The 27447-nt window shown below is 38.4% G+C and overlaps 1 long non-coding RNA gene across 2 annotated transcripts in view; it reads left to right on the top strand.

Moving 5' to 3' along the window:
* The window catches only part of LOC126828829 (uncharacterized), a 48620-nt gene extending 22079 nt beyond the window's left edge, over positions 1-26541 (top strand). For both annotated transcript variants that reach the window (XR_007683264.2, XR_007683263.2), the window contains exons 4-5: positions 4870-4980; positions 22043-26541. This is a non-coding gene — a long non-coding RNA (uncharacterized LOC126828829). The remainder of the gene's footprint in view (positions 1-4869; positions 4981-22042) is intronic.
* Positions 26542-27447: the final 906 nt, after the last annotated feature.

Below are 27447 nucleotides of genomic sequence, written 5' to 3'. Positions count from 1 at the left end.
CGAAGCCAGAAGAACTCAAAATGAAATTGCTGTTGCCTGACAAAGTAGCATCTTTCTATCTAAGCAATAAATTCCATGAGCACAAATAATGGTATTTTATCAAAATTAAATCTATTATTAAGGGACTCATTCTCGTGCAATACTATTAAAACATAGACGATTGAAAATTGGATACACATACTGATATCTTGCCGTCTTATTTCAAATATAAAATCAAAATTATACTGACCCTCAAAATGCTCATACAAATCACAGCAAATGTATTTTTGAAGAATATTTCTTCAGTTAGATACTGTAGCAAATATGGTTACAAGCATTATCTCTAAAAAGGTTAGAAACGGTACTGGGGGGCCAAAAAAGCGTAGATGAGATTTATAATGAAAGAATTAAATCTAAAGGCGGGCAAAAAATTGACAATGCTTTCCTCGCAAATTCACAAAAAATGAAATCTCTTTAGAAACTACAACAAAAAAGGAGGGAAAAAAATGTAACCTGTACGCGGACATGAACTTTATGATTGTAAAAAAAAAATAAAAGTGTCGATTGAACTAAATGTATTGAAATGCTTAGCGCAGTGGGCACATATTTGTCTACATTTTAAATGTTAGATCCACGTATAAAGTCAGTGTTGAGATACCAAAACTGATCTGATTAAAAGAAGAACAATGTTGTTGTTCTGAGTGTTTAACGCCCGCTTCCACCGAAGGTGATATCGCAGACAAGTCTTATTTTATTCATTTTTTTGTGTGTATTATCTTAGCGCACGCGCAGGGGTCTTTCCTGTGGGAGGAAACCGGAGTACCGGGAGTAAATAAACGAGGCTGAGAAGGCGCCACATACACTCACACTAGAGCTCGAAGCGGCCATCCCAACCCCCCAATGAAGAACAATATTTTGTTTCGCATTTTGTAGTTCAGAACTTTTTGATTTGTTTGTCTCCAAACCTTAGAAAATATTAAAAAAAAACGAAACGAAAATTAGATCTGTATTTATATCAGATTAGCCAAACGAACTAAATGGAGTAAAAAAAACTGACTTCCGCTTTATGCGATACGTAATTTTAATTGCATTGAGATTACCCTAATTAGAGTAGATCATTCTAATCTGACGGACACTTAAACTCAGATACGCAAGGCAAAGTAAATTAGACAGGCATCATTAAAAAAAAATCGAATTTAGCCTTCTCAACCATGGCAACTCTATTTTAATTTTTTCTAAAAAGAAAAATCTAAATTTTATCAGCATATTGCTTCCTATTGGATAAAGTTCAGACGTCATTGTCGGTCTTTTTTCTGTCTTGTTGCTTAAACAAGGTTTTCAATCTAATATGAACGCCATGACAGAAGAGCGAAAACCTACCATTAAAATTCTCCTTCAAATCTAAATGAAGTAGATTCATTCATGCATTTGAAATGCCAGAAGTCGACATTTCCCGCTTAGATTTCAAAAGAAGAAACCTTTTCTGAAGATACATTTTTAATTATTTTCATCGATCTCGATTCTACAATGCCGGCAACTGGAAAATTGTGGATTTGTTATCTTTGAGTAATATTCTGTAGAACAGCTATCTTTTATGACTGTCACGAAAGGCCGACAAATTAAGATTTCTCTTTCTTATTAGGGTTTCCAATCAATATCTGCTGATACAATGTAATGTAGTAATGCATGTATAATTACTAGAAAAAGTGGAGCTGACTTTGATATGTTGGGGGTTTTTTCTTGGTGTTTTATTTATCAAAGAGAGAATAATTAGATTTTTTGTTATGTTCTACAATAACAGACTCGGAATAGTAATAAGAACATATTGTATTCTCTATAAAACGAACATATCCAAATGGTATGTGTTTGAAGCCAGTTTGATTTTATGCAATTAACGCAAATTCCACAAAGGTATGATTACAAATATTCACTATACCATCTTCTAAGCAATCTGATTAAAACACAGATCCTATTTCGTTTCGTTTTTTATAGTTCCAAATTTCGTTTTACTTGTATTTACTACACTAGGATCTGGAAGAGTTGTTATCATTGACGTGTTCTGGATGATGTGGGGGTGGGGTGGGGTAGCCAATGAAACGGTCTGTTACGGCGACTTCTTGGTGTGCCATGCACGGAACTGTGGGTAAACCACTAGAAACGTCAACGCTGATTTTTTAATCAATGTCTGACGTCATAGGGTCAAAAGCCGCTCGTACGACCCCTGACACGACCTTCGAGTACAACTGGTCACATCTTCATGTAGTGTAGGCCATCGAAAGTACATATTTTCAGGTTTTCAACTGCAATAAAATTGGAAGAAATTGGGTTTTACGTCGACTATAAGACACAATCTGGACCATTTCAAAACTAAACTATGGTAGTTTTATTTCAACAATCCGCTTGTCTGTAGGGGTCTTTAGCACCCACAAGAAATCGACCTAACTCATTGTCATGTTCGTGTGTGGGTTCGTAACCACCCAATGACAGATATTATCATCTAAAGCTTAGGCCACCGAAGATCCTGTCTCTCCGACTTTTGGTTAAATTCATATAAACCTCTATCGATTCATTGGTATTTGAGATTTTTCGAGAGGTTACGATTCACCAATGAATATATATATATAAGATGTTCACCAAAATCGTAATACAAATAAAAATGACTCTCCACCTTTTAAAGTCTGTGTGTACAATTTAGATTTGACACTAAGCATTATTACTATGAAGGATTTACACACCGGTTTCTTGCCACGATCTGTGGAAATGTAACCACATAGATAAGACTGTACAACAGAAACAGATTAATTCTCGCTCGTACATGTATCGGCATATTCCAATCTTTTCGTCACTACCATATTCTTTTCTGAACGAATATGGATTCTAATAAAAATATATTTATAATATTCAAATTAAGAATGAATGTTATCATAATTAACAGAAGCACCCAACAAATTATTTTCAAATAAATCCAGGTTCGTGTTGAAATAGAAAAAGCCATGACTTCAATTATTGAAGACGCAAACGCAGAAAAATGTCACCATAAAGATTGTCAATGATAGGATATCACGCTCTATGCAGAAATTATTTACAAATAATTAGAAACAAAAAGTTAATTAGTTCTGTCACCACCGACTTGATTGTATGTAATGGCATGTATGTTAACGCCGGCAGTTGTACACATTCCTATATTATATATAAGATTTCTCCCCTGTTGCTTCATATATGTGATGATATTTCAGATAATGAAGAAAATCTTATTCGCGGTTAAGACCATGTTGCTACTTTTGGTAAAGGTTTATTTTATTTAAGAGACATTATCCAAGAATTCTGCCTATTGCAGGTCTTTATTTAGACCTTAAATGTTATATAAATTATTAACTAGACATTATTAACTTTCCAAGACCATAATCAACTCTCGATTTTCAACAGATTTAAATACGATTTAAATTTAAAAGGGGTAATCCAATACTGTGTTTATTATTGTAACAACGGCAGCAATAACAATCGATGATATCTCCGCTCAGAATGAAGTTATTTTACTGAAATGTTCAACATATTTCCTTTTCATTATCTATCTTTTAACTATTATAGTGATAACTGTCAACTCTTATTCTTAATCTTACATAATGTATATTTAATTATGAATGGGTTTATTTGATTACACTCAAGCACATTAATTTATCTGCATTTTGAGCGATACATTATGATGAACACGGTCATTTCCTGTTTGTGTGGGGGCGTGGTTTTAACATAATTTATAACATTTTTTTCTATAACGCTTTGTAATGAAGGGGGCATAGTCTAAAACAGTCGTTCCCTTACAGAATCGGTTCTCCCGATAAATAATACCTTACATAAGTGATCATATGTACTTAAAACAGAAAACAGAACATGTGTTATGTACAGATCTTAAGATATTGAATTAAGCTTCAACATTTCGATCGGACATGGACGCATTAAGTGTTCTTGATTTGTTCAGACGCCGTTTCTATGTCGAAACTCTTTTTTATTCTCTAGAAAGCTGCCTTTGAAGTACATATTATTGATAATTTGAGAGTTATCCAATAAGGTTCTGTGTCAGTTTTTTACATAAGTGGTCTGAAAACATCTTCACTAAACGATGATAAGTACCAGTGATAATATCACATGTACGCTAATTGAAGCGGAAATATTATTCCTGATCAACTAACAAAAAGCGTGAATAACATATTCTGTTGCGTATGAAATTCGATAAGCACCCTCTCCGTGTAGATGTATGTTGATATCTGAACGCATTGTATATTGAATATTAGTTTTGGTTTCTGTGAGAATAAAAATATGACGATGGTTTTTTTTTAAAATGTGGCTCGATTCATAGACACAGTGTAATTTAAACAGCTAATATGAAATACAATATGTTTATTATAGTACATGTCGTTTGGATATATTTTCCGGTGGTGGGGGGAGGGGGCTTAAAAATACCATTACAGCTCTAAGTTTAAGATTGTCAAGATTCCCATTATATTGGGGTTGCAATTGTCTAGTTGCTTTGGTTCGACCCCATCTTCATTAGCCTGTCTGGTGCAGAAATGCAGGACGTTAAATCCCATCATTACTTGTGTAGACGTTCGCTAAAAATTGTTAAATCTCGTAATTTCTAGAAGAAACTCCTGGGTCTCGGGAATCGGTCCGGGAAGGGATCCGGGTGTAACGGATATTTTTGATGGCAATGCTATTATCACTTCAGGTACCTTGACGGGTATGCTTATAGACATGATTTCTTGACCTGAAGGGTGTGTGAATGTGATGACTAACGCTACTGACACATTTCATACAGCAAAGTGTTTTCCGAGAGAGTAGAGTGGACACAACTGCTGTTTTACTATTACTTATTCTCTATTTATTATTTTACAGGTGAATTCAGACAAATGCCCTGGTATGTAAAAATAAACTGGTTGTGCACGACTATCAACAGCAACTTGGTATTACTGGTTACACTGATACACTGGATATTCGTATATAAAGGTAAGAAGTGCTATTAAGACATTACAAAGGATTCGACACTACAAAACATGGCTATATATTAAATAGCCCTATTTAATGTAAATTTCGAGAGGACCAAAAATGAGGGCTAAGTTAGACTGAGAATGAAACTCAGCCATAAACAATCGACCACCCAATCCATATACAGCAAACAATTTTGCACGAGTGTCCTTTGAACAGTACTATTTGTAAGACTCGAAGATCGGCTGATTGGTTCAGTGTAAAACGACGAATGTTGATGGTCAAACCATTTTGCACGAGAGCACTTAAAACACTATTATTTATAGGACTCTTGAAACAGCGATAGTTGGGCTGATTGATTCAGTGCAAAACGACGATGGTGGGTGATCGCGACTAGAATTTGTGAATGCTGATATCACATGAAATTGCAATTTGTGCTCAACCACCTCCTGACAACACATCCATGCTCAGTTGTCCATGTTTCATACTGTTATCTGTATTGTAGCCAATCAGTCACATACTGTACGGTTTGCGTGACATGCGGTCAGAAAAAAAAGCTAACCATAAATATCGTGACAAACTGTGTTTTCAACAGTGGAACATGGTAATTGAGTTTAAAATAATTTGTTTTTGTGTGGTACTAACATAATGAGGGTTAAACCATTTTGACACACACACACAGGGTTTGTTGTGGTAAAACAAAGGAAACCATCGTGTTTAGATTTTGGTCAATTAAAGGTCTACATCCCTATTCACGCATTACAAGACAAGAGAAACCGCTTATAATTCCAAATTGTTAATCCATGTCATACTCACGTTAATGTAGACGTACCTATGTCTCCCACGTGAATATTACATTAAAATAATTGCTTAATTCTTCAGCTTGCTTTGTCTACCAAAATGTTAGATATTCTAATGCAATAGTAAGTAATTTTGTTCGGTGTAGCATACAATGATATTTTAAAAGATTGCATGTATATCTATCAGTCACAGAGCTCCAAAGCTATTGCTGAGTTTATCATAGATAAAGTAGCCTAGCCAGACTCTAAAAGACTCCTCAAACCCAGGACTACTAGATTCTGCAAAGATCCTCCAGTCCATAAGTACTTTTAAGGTTGTCTTTATTTTTATACCTTCACAAGGTATAAGCTGTTCTCATTTTTTTCTTTTCTATCTACCTTATTTTATTTTATTTTGTTCTTCCATTTGTTTTTGCTTCTTTTCATTGTTAGGATACTATTTTTCCTTTTTTTATATCAGATATAAGCTTATTTCCTTAATTCCTCCTTCTATTTTATTTGTTACATTTTTAATCAATTTTATTTAGTTACCTTCCCCTCACCCTTTTTTACTTTTTGTTATTTGTTTTTTCATTCTCCCTATATACCAACTTCTTAACTCCATTTATTTATTTATTTTTATTTATTTTTCGTTCTCATCCTTTCCTTATTTCCATTATTTTCCTTATCCGACTCTTCATTTATTTAACTATTCTACTCTTCTTTCTATCATCTAATAACCAAGAAGCTTAGTGTACAAGCCAATCAACTGATTGAACTCGTCACAAACCTCTTAAAACAACACCAACAAGCTAAATCTCTTTTATAAATACCAAACCTGATAACTGTTAAGTAAACTCAAACAAGCAATAGGAACCCATAGTTAATTAGTATTAATAACACTGATTGACTAGCGGCTTTTTTGTGGAAAGGCTTAACGACAGTTATACCAGCTTAAAACAACACTAACAATCTAAATTATTATTATAGTTACCAAGCCTCATAACGGTTAAGTAAACTCATACAAGCAATAGGAACCCATAGTTAATTAGTATTAATAACACTGATTGACTAGCAGCTCTTTGTGGAAAGGGTTAACAACAGTTATATCAGCTTACGCCATTAATTAACAACAGCATACAACCGTAATCAACACTGTTCAGTCGTCCCTCCTTTTGTTTTCGATTTTACTTTTCGGCAGCATAAGAACGATGGCGACAGAGGCTAGCTCACCCATGTCAATGGCTGACGCTTTTAAAAGCAGCCCTGCACCAAAGTCCTTTCCTGCGACAAAAAGGAGAGAAGAACAGACCCACGTCGTACTTGTGAGGCCACTGGAAGGTAAGTCCTTCCAAGGAGTCAAACTTACGGCCGTGGGCAAGGAATTGAAGAGTAAGTGGGGTATTATCAACATACCCGACATAAAGATCGCAGTGCCGGGACATATTAGACTTGCCCTAAAAAGTAGGTCTGACATGGACCTAGCGCTGGCCCAGAACCTACTTCTCGGTATGACCGTGACGGTGTCCGAACCATCCACCTTGTAAATAGACAAGGTGGTTGTTCATGGGATACCGGCCGAATATACCAGGGACGAAATTCTGGAGGATCTAATAGAGAGGGGGTACCAAGCAACCGAGGTATATCGGTTTAAAGTGGCCGAGGGGAAGGACCAGGGAAGCGTCGCCCTAACCTTCAAGAAAGGTACAGCGCCCGAGGCAATTAACATCGTCTACCTCAACCGACGTACTCACCCCTATGTACAGAGGGTAAGGCAGTGCGCCAACTGTCAGAAGCTGGGGCACACAGTCAAGTACTGCAAAGGAAAGATTGTGTGCGCCCAGTGTGGGGGGAGTCATGCGGCGACCGACTGCAGGGCGGGCATTCAAAAAAAATGTTCGAACTGTAAAGGCGGTCAGGCAGCGAACTCTCCTGAATGCCCGAAAATCCAGAACACCAAGGAAACTCTAAAGATCCAGGTAAAAGATAAAGTAAGTTTCAATGAAGCCTCATTGATGCTGAAAAAAGAAGGAAGGGAGGACAAAAGATGTCAGGAATAGGGCTCCGGTTGCAAAACCAATTCCGGGGCCGATTCCATCGACATCCCAAACAACGCCGAAAAAACCCACCAAGGCACCCAACCAAAAAGACAAACCAACACCAAAGAATAAGACCAAATCCAAGAAGGAAGAGAAACCGAAAACGAATGTTCATGAATCACACTTCATTCCTAAATTTAAAACGGAAAGTGACTTCATGATCGAGTTCCTCCGGGTGGCCGTGTCCAATGAGGACCAAACTACCAAGATGACAAACCTACTCGGCAAAATAAGGACACACATGGTCAACCCCGATGTCCTGTGTGTCATGATTAATTCAATCAACACGGTAAAAAAAGATCAAGAGAAGAAGAAACCACAAAAGGCGATCAAACGGCAAACCTCGCACTCCGTAGAAGGATATCTCATGTTCGTCACTACAGCACTGGCGATATGCCCAGTTGCTTGCCGGTTTTAACACCAAAGACGAACACTAATGAGGTACCTCCTATGGAATGTGAAACGCCAATTGACCAATAAATAGACAAGACAGAGAGGCATCCATCCGGACAGTCATCATGGCGGGCCAGGTAAAAGTTCTACAACTAAACGTTAATGGACTGGCCCCCCAGATGTGCTGAGCGGAGAAAATACATCACCCGCAACCCCAAAGATGTAATATGCCTCCAAGAAACCAAGCTACTACCAACCAAGAACGACATCTACTTGCCCGGATACACTTGTCAGAGAAGGGACAGACCGGGCAGCACGACACGTGGCGGTGGTCTTGCCATCTACGTCAGTGATAACTTAAATTATATTTCTGTTTCGCTGGACGTAGAGGACCCTCTAGAAGCAATGGGCATAGCCATCACATTGAGCAATAATACAAAATTGACAATAGTGAATGTCTATGTACCCCCAGATGTCACGAGAAAACCAGTTGACTTCCAGTCACTTCTCGACCAGCTTCCGCAGGGCGAATTTGTGTTTTGCGGGGATTTCAACGCAAAACATGTGCCGTCTGGAAGAAGCTGAACGCCATGAACGGGAAGCGCAGATCATTCAACATACCAAACCTAAAGAATGGAGATGAGTACGTTACCAACGGCAATGAAAAGGCAGATCTACTTGCAAAAGCTTTCGCTGACGCAAGCAGGGACGAAAACCAATCACCAGAGTTTCTGAAGAGAAAGGAAATCTTTTACTCACAGCACCCTTCATTAGAAATTGAACCTAATCAAGGGGCTAAACCAATCAATCTACCCTTCTCTGAGGAGGAGTTAAATAAGGCTCTTTCCCTCAAGAAGGATAGTGCGGCTGGTGAGGACAAAGTAAAGTACTCGATGCTCAAACATCTGCCTAGAAATGCCAAAGGGATACTACTAAACTTCTTCAACACATCCTGGCTGGCAGGAGAGGTACCTAAAGAATGGCGGAAAGCCAACGTCCAAAACCAGGTAAAGAGAGAACAAAGGCTGAGACCTATCGACCAGTAAGTTTGACATCCACACTGTGCAAAACCTTGGAAACAATGGTTAACATACGACTACAGTTCTATCTGGAGAGCAACCGACTGATCGACGAAAATCAAAGCGGGTTCAGGAAAGGGCGTTCAACAACGGACCACTTGGTGAGACTACAGCAAGTCATGTCGCAGGCACTCCTCTCTGGGAACCTGTTATGTGTCGTATTCGTAGATTTAACTAAGGCTTTCGATTTACTCTGGCTAGACGGGCTGCTCTTCAAGTTAGGACGTATTGGTATAACGGGCATAATGTTTCGGTGGATCAAAAGCTTTCTGAGCGATAGAAAGATACAGGTGAATGTTGGCAGATTTCTGAGTGCCGAGCAAACATTAGAAAATGGCACGCCTCAGGGATCGGTTATCAGTCCCACTCTCTTCAATATCATGATTAACGACATACAGAAATCGTCCTACCTCGACGCCAAAACTGAGTTAGCTAAATTTGCTGATGACAGTACCATATGGAGGAAAGGGAGGAACTTCTGTGAACTACAAAAGAAATTGCAGAAGGCCTTAGACAAATTCATGGCATGGGCAAACGATTGGGGATTCAAAGTCTCGGAGAAGAAAACAGTCGGCATGCTTGTAAGCAGGGATAGAGGGATAAGCAGAATGACTCTGTGTATGAACGGGAAAACCATCGAGTTCCTTGGCGTAATCTTTGACCGAAGGCTGACCTGGAAACCGCACATCGACGAGACTGTAGATAGATGCACCAAAATCCTAAACTTAATGAGGAAAATAACGGGCAGCACTTGGGGGCCAACAGAGTCACACTAATGATGGTGTATCTTGCTCTAATACGATCTATATTAGACTACGGCTCTCTGGCCTTCATGAACTGCGCGCCATTACTCTTAAGGAAGCTTGACACCATCCAATACAAAGCTCTGTGTATTGCGACTGGCGTAGGGGAAGGGACTGGGAGAGAGGCACTACTGCAGGAAGTCGGGGAGTTGCCCCTATCCCTAAGAAGAAAAGAACTAGCGACAAGGTACTGGGCTAAGATCTCGCAACTGGGCGAAAGACCCCCAACCTTTGTCAGTCTAAAAAATACAAGATATGTGAGAGATCCTAGAAAGAAAAGCTTCGGCCAGGGTATCAGGGAAACAATCAAGGAACTGCGACTGGGGGAGCTCGTGATAAATGAACACGACCCCCCAGTGATCGCCCCTTGGACGCTCCCTATACCGCCGGTTAATCTAGATCTACTACAGAAAACCGACAAGAAAAACAACCCCACTGCTGCACGTGCTTTCTCTCTAGAACACCTGGAAGACAACTGGCCGTCTGATGACTGGGACCATGTGTACACGGATGGCTCACGCAATCCTGAAAGGGGCACCAGATCGTTTGGAACATACCTGCCAAACGGGGAACAGAGAATAAGCAGGAAACTCCCCAATAACTGTTCGGTGTACACTGCATAGCTTGTGGCCATTCGTGACGGTATATCATGGATTTCCCATCAAAAGACTAGTAAGTTCGTCATTCCAAGCGACTCTCTGAGCAGTCTGATTTCAATCCAAAATGACAACTCGGACTCAAGACCAGAAGTCATTTTGGAAATCAGGCAGCTGTACCAGAGGGTTTTAGAGAAGGGAAGCAAAGTAGAACTCGTGTGGATTCCATCACATGTCAACATTAGAGGAAACGAGGAGGCAGATCGACTCGCCAATGAAGGTCTCAAGGACACAGCACCATTCCGCACCATAGACTACAGCACCACGGAAATCTACAGTATGGTCAAAAGACACGTCAATTCAATCTGGGAATTAAATCTCGTTGAACTTGACACATACAGATTCCGGCTGGATGACAAGATCTACACAAAGACAACACTCATCACCCTAGAAGAGATATTTGTAGACTTATATCGAAGCTAAGGGTGAAAGAGCGACTGCGAGACTACAAACACCAAGTCATCATCTGTGAGTGCAGAGAAGAATGTACCGCCAACCATGTCCTGGTAGACTGCGAGGTTTACGAGGAGGAGAGGAGGGAACTAGTGAGAACAATGGAGACCAACAACATACCATTCAACACTAAGAACCTACTCTTCTCGAGACCAGATCTGAAACTGCAAATCTTCGAACAAATCCACGCCCTAATGGACACAGTTGGACTAAGTAGAATAGTGAAGTAAGAGGGGGTCACGTTTAGACGGGCCCGGCATCTAAACACTAAACTACATAGGGGATTTATACCAAACTGGCAGGATAGTGGAGTAAGGGGGAGTCACGATCAGACGAACTCAGCATCTAAACACTATTCCACCAAAAACAGACACCAAACCTACAGAGTGGGATAGTGGAGTAAGGGGAGGTCACGATAAGACGGGCCTGGCACCTAAACACAAACCCCACAAAGATGACATCTACCAAACTAGCAAGATAGTGAAGTAAGGGGGAGTTACGGTCAGACGAACTTGGCACCTAAACACTATTCCGAAAATAAAACTGATACCAAACCCAGAGAGTGGGACAGTGGAGTAAGAGGAGGCCACGATAAGACGGGCCTGGCACCTAAACACTAACCCCAAACGATGACATCTACCAATCCAGAAGCAGACGAGATCATCTACCAAACGATATGTTTTGTATTAAATAAAGGGAAGAACTTCCCACTAAACCAAATCCATGGCCTAAGGCCAAATGGAAAGATTGCAAAATCATATTCTAAAAAACAGGAATCAGCTTCGGCTCTCCTATGTCTTGTCTGCGATATCACTTATGTGGAAGCAGGCGTTAAACACCAAGAACGAACGAACGAACACAGTACGGCATCAACATAATCCCACAGTCCTAGATTGAATTATTGGAGGACCAGAAACTGTTATATCAACGTCCATTGGTCGATCGATTCTTTAAACTTATTACCAGTTAATGATTTTTCGCCAAATTAACCCAACATTTAAAATCAATTTTGGGCATTAAACATACAATATGCAAAAGCTAAATCTGCCTATTGCAGGTCTTTCATTAGGCCTGAAATGTTATCTAAATTATTAATTAGACATTAATTAACTTATCCAGACCATAATCAATCATCGATGCCATCGATAGCCTGCGATATTTACTGAATTTGAATACATTTTGTGATGGATGATTTAACGTCAAAATGGATAATCGAACCTTTGTTTTTTATCGTACCGACTTTACTAATAATGATGATCGGGGCTAGGCCTAAAATTCAACCACGCTAATATCTCGATTCCGAGTGGGGCAATTTGAGCGAAATATTCAACATTCTCTTTAAGTTATCTATTTTTATACGCTCACATTTTTATGTAGGCGTATTATGCCGTCGCCCCTGTCCGTCCGGACGTCCATCCGTCCGTCCATAATTTGTATGTGGACACTCCAAAAAATGGTCACAATTTTTATCCAATTTTGAAGAAACTTGAAATATAGGTCTATCTCACCAATTTCTCAGTTCCTTTCGCTATTGGCATGTATCGGACCAAACCTTCATGGACTATGGCCCCTGGTTGTACGAAAAATCCCTTTTTTAGCTTGTGGAGCCTCTAGAGGTCGCAATTTTTGTCCAGTTTTAAAAAAACTTCCTTACAAAATGGCGGCTCTGTGTACGCAAATAGTGTAAAAGTATGTCATACCAAGGTTATGGACCCTCTAGAAGTCACACTTGTTATCCGATTTTAATGAAACTTAAAATATATCTTTATATCCCAAAAATGTCAGCCCCTTTCGATATTTGTGCATTTTAGACCATATCTTTCTGGATTGTAGCCCCCTATCCATCTTTTTCAAAATGTGAGCATATCTTCCATAATGCCCCTTTAATAAAATCGTGGTATTGCAGACGTTACCAATTTGACATAGATTCACTTTCTTGAAAATTGAATCTTATTTCTTAAAATCAACCATGGCACATTTATTGCTCTAAATATTTAGTAAAACGCTGTGGGCTATATTTGAATTAGATGTTTTTATATAAATATGTGTCTGATCGACATAATAAGTAATATCCTGTTACGTGTTTACAAGTTCTGACAGAAAATCTATATATCATGTTTGATCAACTTAATAAGAATTCTCTCCCCTTAATATTAGCTTTATATATTTCCTGTGTGTTATAAATTGCGTTGTTGGCGCCATCGGCATAATATAAATTGATATTTGAAAATAACTGGCTTCGCTAAACCATCCCACCTTTTTCTTGCAAAGGAATCTTTAAGAGATATCATCACAATGACCTACTTAGAGTATATTGGGTCATATACCTCAGTATCTCACGCAACATTATGTACCGTGGTAAATGACCCACTATACCAGGAAAACTCAAACGTTTGCTTTTATTCATATGCATATTTATGTTATAAACGTTCTTGGTCGGAGCCAGTTATATAATCGTTGAGGCGACGTTAAAATGCCCTGTCCGCTAGACGATTAATAATCACCTGAAAAGGGCAATTAATTGGTTTTGTTAAAAAAAAATCAAAGGGGTCCGATGAGTGTCTTAGGGGGGGGGGGGGCGTTGATGTCTGTAAATATAGTTTTTATTTGCAAATATATATTCTCCAACATAACAAATCCCGTTGAAACCAATTCTATTACATGCATGTAATCTAAAATGTGGAATTAATGCGCAGTCAGACTATTTATACAACATATTCAAATTACGACACGCAGCTATAAATAATTATAGAGTATCACTTAACAAAGTGCGTGTTTGCCAGTAAATACTGGATCGATTTCATTCATTTAAATTGTAAAATTCTTTGGTAATAGAGTGGAATCTGATTAAATCGTAATATCTTACCAGACAGGCCCTCTCGTGTGGCTTTTAAATGTAAGTATAATAACGAGTAGCTCTGCATTTTTGGAGATGAATTACTGTGGTGGGGTTTCGTTTATAAGTCTAAGAAAGTGAAGGAATAACGACAAAAAAGTGCATTCCGAACTTATGCAGGAAACCAATTTAAAGTATTCATACTTCAGGATACATACCGTCGCAAACGTTTAAGTTATTTAATGAGAACATCATTCAAACTCTCCCAATTTACGACTAAATATGTCATTGATAAACGTTATTGGTAGCGTTAATAAGCACACCATTAACTCTGCACAAAAGAGATATTCACGGGTTTGAATCATTCATTATTTCCATATAAATGTGTTCAGTAATTGATAAATTATGAAGAGGTATTTTTTTAATTTTTATTATGGAGCTGCGAAATGAAAAACTGGAATAAATGAATTTTCTGAATGTAGCAATTATAGGAATCGATCGATGTAGAGATATATAGAAAAGAAACGCACTAAAAAGTGCACACAAAGCATGTGGATATTTGCTTTAAATAAGATTTCCTTTATCTTTTATACTTTGTGTTTCATTATGCAATACTACGTTGCCTGGATGACCGCAAATAAAGATACACGTAATTTATACCAATCCCTATCCACCCTTTCTCATCTAAATGCTGCATTCAAGCGTTAAACGCTGCCGTTTATAATAGACAAAAGATATTAGATTGGCATCGTGTGATATTCATGTCAAATTAGAATGGAGCTGGGTTAATAAAATAATTCTGAAAATGCACTATCCTATTATACTTTTCGATTATTTGTTTTGAAGGAATTGGTTACTTGAGGGTTGACAGCTATGAAGAAGATAGACCTGTGTCATTACAATTTCTACGATCAACATTTCATTTTATATAAAAAAAAATGGTTTATATCTATCGTGATGTTTGTTTAAAGGCTTTACCCTGATTGATCAATACACAAATGTCAAATGGAATCCACATTTATAAGTTCTTGGATCATCATTCTTTGCAACAAAAAAGTATCTGGAAAGGTTGAATTAGCAAGTAATGATATCTCCCCTATGAGATAATATGTTGCAAATCTAGACAACCTTTAATTACAGTTGTCGTAAAATCTGGTATATTTGCGCATATTTGATCCGTAGAGAAAACACATTATTGATTATAGACCTTCTATATCAATCATCGAAACGCTACGGCGCGTGTATTAACCCTTAAAAGCTAAGAATATTGATTAAGATATAATGAATACATTTTCCATCAATCTTTGAAACTTCCTAGGTGCATTTGTTGACCCGAATGGTAACTATCATATTGACGAATTGAATTATACAAGAACTGTCAATATAATTATAGTTATCCCTTCTCTCGTCTTTTCTTTCTTTTTTTTATCTTTCCCATCTGTTTTCATTATTCTTGGATTATTGCAAAATATGCCAAATGGTCCGTGGTTCCTTAATGTTGTTGATTCTGTTTCCATGGTGTTGCACACAGCTTCTATTCAGTTAGTTATGGAGATTGAGAGAGGGGGCGGAGGGTTTAACGTCCACTCGACACAAACTATGTCATTTCGGGACTAACATGGGGTTCGATTTGACGCATTATGTCATCGCCCCTACCTAACAGTCTGTGTGGCTGGACGTCCGTTCACATGAAACTTAAAATATATGTTTATATCCCACATGTCTCGTGTTGGTTCGGTTTTGACACGCATCGGGCCGTAATTTCATGGACTATTGCCCCTGATTGTATGGACCGTCGCAATTTTATCTGATTATTGACCCTTATTGTACGAGAAATCTCGGTTTGGGCTTTTGGACCCTCCAGAGGTCATAATGTTTAATCGATTTTAGATACCGTTCAATTGTGTGTTCATTGCACAGCAATCGGGGATGAGTTCGAATTTCGTGAAAATCGGACTGCAACTTTCTGTGAAAATCGGAAACTCTCCTTTGCACAAATAGTGGCAAAGCATGTAATACATGTGCCAAGGATGTGGATCCTCATGAAATTGAAACTTATTGCGAAAAAAGGTTTCCATATTTGGCCACAGCCTACCTTTTCGAACAATTGTGGCATATTCGATACGTATGGATGTTTAAATGTATCAAACCATTAAAGTATAATATGACATTTTTACAATGCATTTTGACCAGTAAGTTTTGTGGAAAGATATTGTTACCAAATAACATCTGTGGTATGTTAATGTTGATCCACTGGCATTTATTAAGACAAACGATGTTCTTAATGATCACCTACACCATCACAGACAAAAGGTCAATCATGCATGCATGTTTACGATGATATTTAATTAAGCAAATACTTGCAAACGATATGGCAGGGCATCCGATAATCCAGCTAATTTGTGTCATTTATTAATAAATATACATTGGGATTTGTATTGTTGTGGCCGGGTCGTTATAATGGAATTTCTCTATAGAATATTACATTCGGGGATATTTGATTTTTAAGTGTTATTAAAGTCACCTAATGAAACTGGGGAAGAAACAAATGACAAAATGAAATGAAGTTCACGTTCATCGATTTATTCCAAATGATCGTTAGACTAAGTAAGGCACAGACTGACCATTATAAGGGTAAAATGATACCCGGGGTCAAACAGCAAAGTTACCACAGCATCACAACCAAGTCAGTAACGGGTAAATCCTCCTCTGTTTGCCAAACAAGCATTGATCCGACGTGGCATACTCCTAATGAGACGTCTAAGGTCATTTTGGTTCAGATTGTCCCATTCCTGTTGCAACGCAGCAGCAAGTTCTTGGACATTGGCAGGACGTTGTTGACGTTGACGTAACCTCTGTCCAAGGATGTCCCAGACATGCTCGATGGGGGAGAGGTCGGGACTCAGTGCTGGCCAAGGTAATGTGGTGATGTTCTGTTGTTGGAGGTAACCTGTAACGATCCTGGCCCTGTGACATCTTGCGTTGTCATCCTGGAAGATGAAACGGCGGCCATGACGTCGTGCGAACGCTACAACATGGACTGCCATGATGTTGTCCCGGTAGTACTGGCCTGTAACACGCCCTGCAACAACATGTAAAGCCGTTCTTCCAGCAACAGTGATGCCTCCCCACACCATAACAGAACCACCCCCAAATCGATCATGTCTGATGACGTTAACGTCTTGGAAGCGCTCGTTTCGACGACGCCACACCCTCCTACGTCGGTCCAAAAAATCAACAGTGAACCTTGACTCATCTGAAAACATCACATCGCTCCAGCGTCGATTATCCCAGTGTTGACGATCCCTACACCAACGACGTCTTGCCTGAATGTGATGATCTCTCACACAAGGGATCACGCGAGGACGTCGGGCGCGAAGGTGACCCCTATGCAGTCGATTCCGAATCGTCTGGCCACTCACTCTCACACCAGTGTCTGTTTGAAGACGAGCGCTGATCTGATTTGCTGTGATGACACGATTTCTCAAGGCCAAGGTACGGATAAATCGATCCTGGGCTTGAGTTGTCGCCCTTGGTCGACCTGAGCGTGGTCTGTCCTGTACAGATTGTGTATCACGGTATCTGGACCATAGCCTGCTTATGACAGACTGAGAAACATTCATCGTCCGCGCCACAACCGCCTGTGTTGTGCCGATCTGTAGCATGCCAAGGGCACGTAACCTTTCATTTTGGGTAAGCCGACGCATATCAAAATTTGTTTTCTGGTCACTAAAACAATTAAACTGATGTTTCCACCCTGGAATTCAATGCCACAATGACTGTAACATTCAAAGTCAGAGTCGTGCAAATCTTGGGTTGGACCCCCATGATGATCCCAAGCATCACCTGCATTCCATGCGGTAGCTATTGGTGCGTTTGGGCGTCACATGTAACTTGAAATGTTTCTTCTGTTAGGTTCTATAGTGACTTTTTTCGTAGTCATTTGCATATTTTAGTATTATGCCCCCAAAATCAAATATCCCCTACTTTTTTTTAATAGTATAGATAAATACCAAAATGTAAATGATGGGAGTGAATTGCGATGGTGGTATGGTGGGGGGGGGGGGCATTCCAACGACTACATCGATGGACCGTGGTATATTTTTTTGCCTAACGTCTAGACGACACTTATCAGCGGATCAAGATTTAAGTTTTACGGGTAGTTAAATATTTTCTTAATCTTTAGATGGGCATTGCCTTTTAATGTCTATATAATTTCGAGACTTTTAAGTCTTTTATAATATATAAATGTGAAGGCAAATCTCTGTAGACTATGTCTGTGCGATATTTATTACTGGTCGTGTGATTAATAACTAGCAATTATTCACGTGTCCTGACTTCAATAATCACTTCAACGAGACGTACTAAATATTAATACTTACTAATAAATCAACTGTTGAATTAAGATATGGATTGCTATGTTAAAGTGTCTGTCTTCTTCATGTCCAATTTATTAAAAGGAAAAGTTAGGAAAGGAATATATTATAAAGTCTTTTACGTACGCCACCAATTTTTACACTGAACCTTAATATTTGGTCCCGTACGAGCAACTCAACACCCTTCCATGTCAGCTACACGGGACTTATTCATGGTTTAGACCACAAGGTGTGTATAGACGTTTAGACCATATGCAATAAAAGGTAGTTTTACTAAACAGTATATTGGCCTAAAATGACTACATGCCGCCATCTTGCCTTTCCCTAAGATCTTAAATGGTTCCTCGTAATGAAATGAGGTCTATTGTCATAAGAAGATGGCGTTTAATATGTTAGATTTAAAGAAGGGAAATGAGAAAAGATTATTATCAAATCATAATATTCCTGTTTAACATTTCTCTCAATTATGGCAATTCTTGGTCAGACTGATCTTATCTGGACAGGAAATACCAAAGGTTAGTGGGACGACTGGTTATATGTAATAAAATAATGGCTTGTAAATTAATTTAATATACTCATCGCGATGTTACCATTACCATCACACTGAAAAGACTCTTAAAGAGGCATGCATAGTGGTATTCGAGCAGTCACTGCAAGGGTCTCTCGCATAGAATGTGTCAGTTCCAAAAATACCATTGGGATGTTTTACAGTTCGGATTTTACCTGTCAAGACTAGCGACTGCGGGGTTGACAGGGAAATTGTATAGTAGCTTGGATGGTTCGATAAACCACGGTTCATATTGACTGAAAATCCATCGGTCTTTTCTCTGAAATTAGAAGGACACAAGTATTTCAAGACGGTTAACTGGAAATATAAAACATCAGTAGGCATCTTATTATTACTTTGCGTCGTTTTGTTTTACGACATTATAAGATCTCACTTAAACATCCAACGGTAAGAGTGGAATTTGTCATCTAGATCTAGACGATACTCTTGATCTCTTTTTACTAGCTTGAATCAACAGGTCACGTCAATCATTATGGAAAATAAGGCAATGAGATGTCAATAACTATCGAAAATTCTGCCAAAAAATCTGATTTGGGCTCTCTCGGTTCAGTCTATGAAAAACAAAGGAACCGATGAAATTAGCACACTATCTTCAGATGACTAACATTTCACGGAGTGGAAGCCAGTATACCTCAATAAGTCAATCAACGAAGAATAAAAGTGTCTGGTCTGTCAATGTTCATGTACTGATTGAAAATCAACAGGCCTTTCAAAAAGATACACAACATGTCTGAAAAAAATTTGATAAATGTGACCTCATCCGTCAAAGAATGAAAGTGGCTCGTCTGTCATGGTATTTTGTATTGTTTTGTCTAAGAAGAGAATTAATATGATTATTATGGATGACCAGCGACCGTAGAGAAAGAGAAATAATTGATGTGGGTTATATAAATGAAACGCCAGACAATTCGATTGTACAACCTTTCAAAGGTGTAATTTGTTTCATGCAAATATCTAGAGTCTGTTGTATAAATGAATTTAGTATATCTGACAACCCAAATGACTCCATTGATTCCTTAAATAGACGTTTCATCCAGTAGCTTAGTCAGCTTTAGAGAAAGTAAGGGGCCACGAAATGAATAAATGTATATTTATATACCGTCAAAGTTGGTAAAGCAAATGAATATTTTGAGCGAGCGACAGAACGGGACTCTTTGGGGGGGGGGGGGATACCCACGTGTCTGCAGACCAAGTGGATTCCGTCGTCTAAAGGGAAATAAATATGACAATGATTTAACACAGTTTGCAGTGAATGTCCCTTTGTTGGAATCACAACTCTATTCCAGTTTAATGTATTGTAATGGACACGAAAAGTCTTCCTACTTTTATCTTTTGTCGTTCGAATGTGGGTGAAACGGAGGTCTCGTGTCTAAATTAGTATGGTGATCCCAATATTGACGGATTGGGATAGCCCCTCGCTAGCATGTACACAGGTAATTACAGAAAATATGAAGTGGCCCAATACAAAAGTAAACGAATCCCAACGCGGTACCGGGTATTCTACAAATTGTGAGCCTTGTATATAACCAACTGGAACACAAAGTTTGACATACATTTTATAAACCGATGCTTTTTGGTAGAAGTTAGTACCGAGGCTAAGCACCACCAGCCCAGTGATTTAAATACATGTTAGCTTAAATATAAAGTGGTATTAGGTGGTTTAAAAAGAGTGACACATATGACACCCGTCATGAATTAAAGCTACCGACAGATTGTGTTGACCACGCTTTAATCCTTTTCCATTCCATTCAAATCAAACAAAATGTTCATCCCTTTCTTTTGCTGTATAGAATGAACAAAACGGATTGTCTCTTTAATGCAGACAAGATCAATTCGATGAGAGGTTCTCGGTGCGATGACTTGAATTGATATTCGGTGATTTTACAGTTGTCGGTCGTAATTAGTGAACCTAACACCAGTCTAATATGACTAATGTGAAAATATAAATGTTTTCTATTTGTCTGTTACATGATATCAAGCAAGTGGGTTTAATCAAGCTTTAAGAATGGGAGACCGAGAGGTTCTTTTATTTAACTAGATAAATTAGCTCAGTGGACCATTCGTGTTCATATTAATCCCATTGGTTATCGATATCCATGGTTTGTAGATGTCTTGGATTGGGGTCCTCTGCGTAACCCGGTGGGTGTTATCCGGATACTCCAAATATACACATATCTAATTAGGGGAAATAATTAGCTCAGTGGACCATTCGTGTTTATATAATACCCATTCGTTATCGACATCCTTGGTTTGTAGATGTCTTGAGATGGGGCCCTCTGCGTAACCCGGTGGGTTTTATCCGGATACTCCGAATATACACACATCTAATTAGGGGAAATAAAATATAACATGTGTTAGTCTCGAAATGACCTGGTTTTATCGAGTGCCCTTTCTCTTAAAATGGAAAGGAATCGAAAGATAAGTCTAATTTGTTCGACAGCTCTCTAAATGAAACTATCAGAGGCCAGACAGACATAAAGGAAGCATGGAGTTTGAATGGTGCGCTGGTGCTGAATCGGAAACGTCAATCACCATATGACTTTCACAATAAGTGATCTAATGAACCAATTGACAACATTTATAACATGTGCTTGAAGAAGGGCTGTCGGTGAATCGTGGATAAAATAACATGTCAAGGTTTTCATCACCTAATCAACTCTATTGTGCATAATGTTATTAAGTGTTCATTATATTCTCAATTATTATTGACATGTGTTTGAAACTACTGTGGGCGCCGCCATAGTTCGATGGTGTCTCATTTTTGGAAGCATAGCGTTGCCAGTTGAGTTCCATCATATATTCAACAGCCAAATTAAACGCTAGATTTCTTGACTGCTCTTGGGCCAGATTGTTTGATCTAGGGATTACATTTCTTGAATGCATAATCCGTTAAAAACCTTTTTCGCGACATAGCTGCTTTCTTTTGCATACAGGGACTATCAAATGACATTTACCTTTAAGCAAAGAGTAAAATAGATACAATGAATAATGCTTTTTATGTGAATTGTAGCCTTAATTTATAAATATCTTCTCTATTACAGGTGAAAGTGTGTCAATATTTGCAGTGGTTACTTATGGAGGAACTGCGCTCTACGTCACGATAAATGCCTTAATTACGTCATCTCCAATACGTATTCTTCACGTTGTCTATCCAATGGTGATGGTGACAATGTACGCCATTACAAACTTTGTGTATCAAGAAGCAAATTTAGCCAACAGCGGCGCGAGTCCAAAAAGTTATCCGGGATGGCAAACATATAAAGACATTTTATCGACCGATTTAGTCTTTGTAGTTGGTGCTGGGGTGGTTCATATGTATCTCTACACCTTATATGTCTTTAGACTTTTGGTTGCCAAGGCGTGGTGTACGAATAATAGAACTTTTATTTACTGGCAACCATTGGAATCATGTGACACGATACGCCAAGATGTCCGATATACTTACCTTACGGCATCGTAAGTATTTATTACAAAGAAAAACTTTGGAAACGCATCACATCATCCCGTTGGTTAGATAATTCCATAAACATCAGAGGGCTTTGGGCGCTTTATATACGCTTTGGGTAGCACAATATACGCAATGGTTACCTGTGGTGCATAAGCTACAATGGATTACGGTCAGGTTTAGAACCGAGAGTATTAGGTTTTCAACATAGAGCAGTAAGCACATTACATACGGATTGGGCTGCAAAAAATGACAATCGGCCATAGGTTTAATTCGTAAATATTATTATAGACAATGGTGGATGAAATGTGTTTTATAAAGAAGGTTAGAACGAGTCCTTGGGCTACAAGATCTCAATGAAACCGGACTTTGCACATAGTTTCTTATTGATGTATTTGATACACTAAAACAACAAGCGGTTTATAAAGAGCTATATTTTAGGACAAATATGGCGAACAATTTTGAGTAAATTCTAGCTTAAGTCTGGAAATGCTTTCTGGACTCGGGGCGGGGGCGTACTGGATTCGGTAGTTATTACTGAACCTTACTATCGTTACGGCAATTAGTCTGTCAGACTGGAGCAATGTATATGAACATTTATTGTTGAATCTCCTTTTGTTAACAGTCTCTTTGTGGCTTTCGTTTTGAACATGTTACAATCTTTTGATGTGAATTGTGCTATCAATTCGGATTTGTGGCAGACGCTGTCTACATCTGTGAATGGACTTTTCAAAAGTACATTTGGATTTTAATGAAGCAAATGACTTAAAATGAAATGTTTAGTGTCAGTGACGAATTTCTACGTGTTCCAAATAGTTTTACCATGGATCGTATACACGGTCAGTGGTTTTACTAGTTGAATAAGTACACGTGATGGCAATGTCTGAACTGTTTCTGTATTCTAATAAAAGATGGATAATGATGACAGATACCCGGTGCTCAACTTTTAGAAAAATTCTACACCACCTAATAGGTCATTACTGCATTAGTGACGTCACCCATCGACCAGATCTTTCAATATGGGCTCGCAAGGTTATAGATGGCGATGCTTTTAGTATATCGGTCGAAGTTGTTTATTTTGTATGTCGAAATTAACTTTTAGTCTTGTTTCTGCCTTTTTCAACTGCCAATTGCTTGTTCTGATTCCGACGATGACGTAACGAACCCAATCTTTAATCTCGTCTGCCGTGTGGAAGTGTTTAGTCATCGTTGTCCATCTGTTGTTAAATATAGAAATAGGTGGTGCATCGCCTTTAACCAATTTATATAGTCACTGCTGTCAGCTTCATATGTATTATAGCTGTGTATAGACTGCGGGGCATCCTGTACAACTTTAGACTTGCCATACAATATGTTAGTTACAGTCTATAACACTTTAACTCTTGTTGATAAAGGTAAAACGGCTTGTCCTTGTGGGTGGAAAATAAAATAATCGATTTAATTTCATGTGTTTTGTGAAGTGGTTCGGTTATCTGTTGACATTAACAATCTTAGATCCGCAGATTAAACAGTGTTAAAAGAGGGGCTTCATTAGTCGACAGTTTCAGCAAATTAAAATAAATGAACAGACCTACTTCTGCTTATCTTCCGTGGTTCTTGCCCATGGATAGAAATCGCAAACCAGATCAACCTAATTTCAGCTGTTTTGCTCATTTGGGACGTTGTATTTGTGAGACGGGTGACTCGCGTCGTTTAAAATTCCTTTACTTGCCCCGTCCGATAAATATTGCTCTCTACCGTTTGTCACTGCGAACCAAGGTTTAGTCAATAATATTTTATCATTACGAGTCACATCTTGCTGCTTGGTTTTAGCTTGCGGGTCTATACATATATATATATATAATATGGCTGGGTTGTTTTCATAGAAAACATGTAGGTACTAATTGGTGTATTATTTTTTATGTCTTTCTTTGTGAAAACGCCGGGAGAATGTATATCACTTATTCAACAAAGCTACAAAAATTATATAATGTACACGTATTGATTTACAATGATCATGATTATCAATCTATTATGGCTTCCAGTCGATAATGAAGATTCCATTGGGTATTATTAAAATGAATACGAGCAATGCTGTTTTAAGTTCTTGCACTTTGCAAGACTTCAGTCCGCCAATCTGTTTATAACACAGATCCAATTAACTTCGTTTCGTTTTTATAGTTCAAAATTTCGTTTTACTTGTCTTTACTAGACTAGGATCTGGAAGAGTTGTTATCATTGACGTGTTCTGGATGATGTGAGGGATTAGAAAATGAAACGGTCTGTTTGGCGTGAGGTGACCGGAACTGGGGGTAATCCACTAAAAACATCAATGTTGAGTGGTTAATCAAATGTCTGACGTCATAGGGTCAAAAGTCGCTCTTATGACCTCTGACACGACCTTCCAAAACAACTGGTCGGCTCTTCGTGTAGTATAGGCCATCGAAAGTATAACAAAAACAAAGTATAAATCTGTATTTTAACCAGATTGTCAGTCGGCAGTTCCCGGAATTTTTCCATAACAGATCGATCAAATGAACAAAAAATGATTCTGATTACCCCTTCATTACGACATAGTTAGGAGTGCTGGCTGAACAGTTCTAAGCCTGAAAAGGGCAGATCAATTGGGTTGAAACAAACTTTTGCCACCAACAAGTACAATCATAAGAACTGCGACTATAGCGTGATTATCGTCTTCGTACCAGGCCATCTTGCGAGCCTATCCATTGAAATCACCAGAAATCGACAAACTGGCTATATGACAGTCACCATGTACCTGCAACAGAATGGACTTACCCCAATACAGACACATGCCGACATGGTTTCCACTTTAGTGCATGGTGCCTCTTCATTTTGCACATTAAAGAAGTGGGTTGTGGAATTTAAGCGCAACAGAGAGAGCCTTGGCGATGCCCCGCTTCCTCGAAGGCCATAAACAGCCACCATTCAAGAAAACATTAACCGGGTGTATGATATGGTGATTGCTGATCGACGATTGGCCACTCGTCATATTACCAGTGTTCTGGACATCTCTCATGAGAGGGTTGAGCAATTATCGCCAATGGGTTAGAAATCACAAAAGTTTCTGCAAGATGGGTGCCAATTAGGCTCTTGACTGCGGGTCAGAAACGTGTCAGATTCCTGACGTCAAAATCTGCGCCGTTTTGAAGCAGATCATGGTAATATTTTGGCTAGATTCGTAACCATGGATGAGACCTGGGCTTATCACTATCATCCTGAATCCAAAATTCCTGCTTTGAACGACTTTTTATGGTGGCTTAATAAAATTTCTTCCTGTCCGACATCCAGGCCTTGCCACAGAATTGGCAAAGGTGTGTAAACCTCGAACCTTTAGCAGAATTTTCAGCCAGCCCTCGTATCTCGTAATTATGGCAGAGCTATCTGGTAAATACGAGAGAATTTTAAGATAGCCTACCGGGAAGCTGGGCAAACATGCATATTGAAACTAATGCAATCAGCTTATTCACTTCATGCTCTCATTAATATCATTATTATCAATTTTACATTACATGAAATATCAATGGTTAAGTTCATGCTCTCATTTTTCCCCTATTGTCATGCCCTCGTTTTAACCATTAATGTTATTATTTGTTGAGATTGGGTGTTTTATGTAGTAATATCGCTTATTGAAAAAAACAATATGATCTATTTCCTCGAATACTCGAGATTGGAATTTTTATGTAGTAATATCGCTTATTGAAAAAAACAATATGATCTATTTCCTCGAATACTCGAGATTGGAATTTTTATGTAGTAATATCGCTTATTGAAAAAAACAATATGATCTATTTCCTCGAATACTCGAGATTGGAATTTTTATGTAGTAATATCGCTTATTGAAAACAATACTCAATATAAACTAAATACTCGAATACTATAGAATTTTTTCTTTTTTTGTTTTTGAAAGCAATATCTAAGTACTGCAATGCTTGGACTTTTTCTGGGTTCAATTTGAATTGGGTTACAAATGTAATTTTTACGATGCATAATTTACAGCTATAATGAATCATCATAATCCATGTAATAAGATATTTTGGCAATGGGCACAAATAATAAAGGGTGTCATAATATAAATAAAGAATCGTTATCACAGTTTCCTATTGTTTTTCTTATTTGTAAAGCTTGCTGGAAAAAAAATTGAAATATCGGAGTGTCAGTGGTGATTTGTGCTGCATACCTGAACCCCAATATAACATTCAATTTCATCAGCTACATCACCCCAACCAACAAAAAGGTGAAATATGCACGTTTCATAGAAACAGAATAATAAATGAATATTTTATACTGTTATTTAGAGGTTGTGGGCGGCCCCTAACCACCACTTGTTTCATCATAAGGTCTGTCATTGAGGCAAGTGGCGTGGTTTCCATTTCTCCGCTTGTACGTGACCAGGAGTAGGATCGCCTATCCAACCTCGTGGGCTTTCTCCGGGTCCTCCGGTTTACTCCCACTGCTAAAGACCCCTACGCGCTAACGAATTATTGAAATAAAATTTAACCATTTGTTAGTCCAGAAATGACCTAGTTTGTGTCGAGTGACGTTAAACCCATTTCTTTCTCTCTCTATTACATCGATATTTCTCGTCAATTAATGTAGACGCCATTTTGAACATAGTGGTCATTTTAGAATACATTTTAGTTAGAACCTATCTTTATGTTTATATTTTAATTAAGTGACCCCGAAAACCTATATTTCAATATATTAGGCCTACACATCTAAACACATTTTGAATTTGGACTCCTAGCGGAATTAGCAATCCCTTTTTTTTTTTGGGGGGGGGGGGGGTACATAAGTTCGTGGGATTAAACGGGTGGGCGTCTTATAGAAACCAACTTCAAACCGAGGTCCAGAGAATGGGTCACGAATTTTACCCAATAATATAAAAAAATGCCTCGTGTCGGCCATCTTGAATATTTAAATTTCCCCTAGGATGCATGTTGCTATCATTTGTATTCTAAATCTACACATTGCAGATATGCCCATCAAAAAACATTAGGTGGA

This window comes from Patella vulgata, chromosome 7 (genome assembly GCF_932274485.2).
Source record: "Patella vulgata chromosome 7, xgPatVulg1.2, whole genome shotgun sequence".
Taxonomy (NCBI): domain Eukaryota; kingdom Metazoa; phylum Mollusca; class Gastropoda; family Patellidae; genus Patella; species Patella vulgata.
Note: the sequence above shows the minus strand (reverse complement) of the source record. Positions and strands in the feature narration are given on the sequence as shown.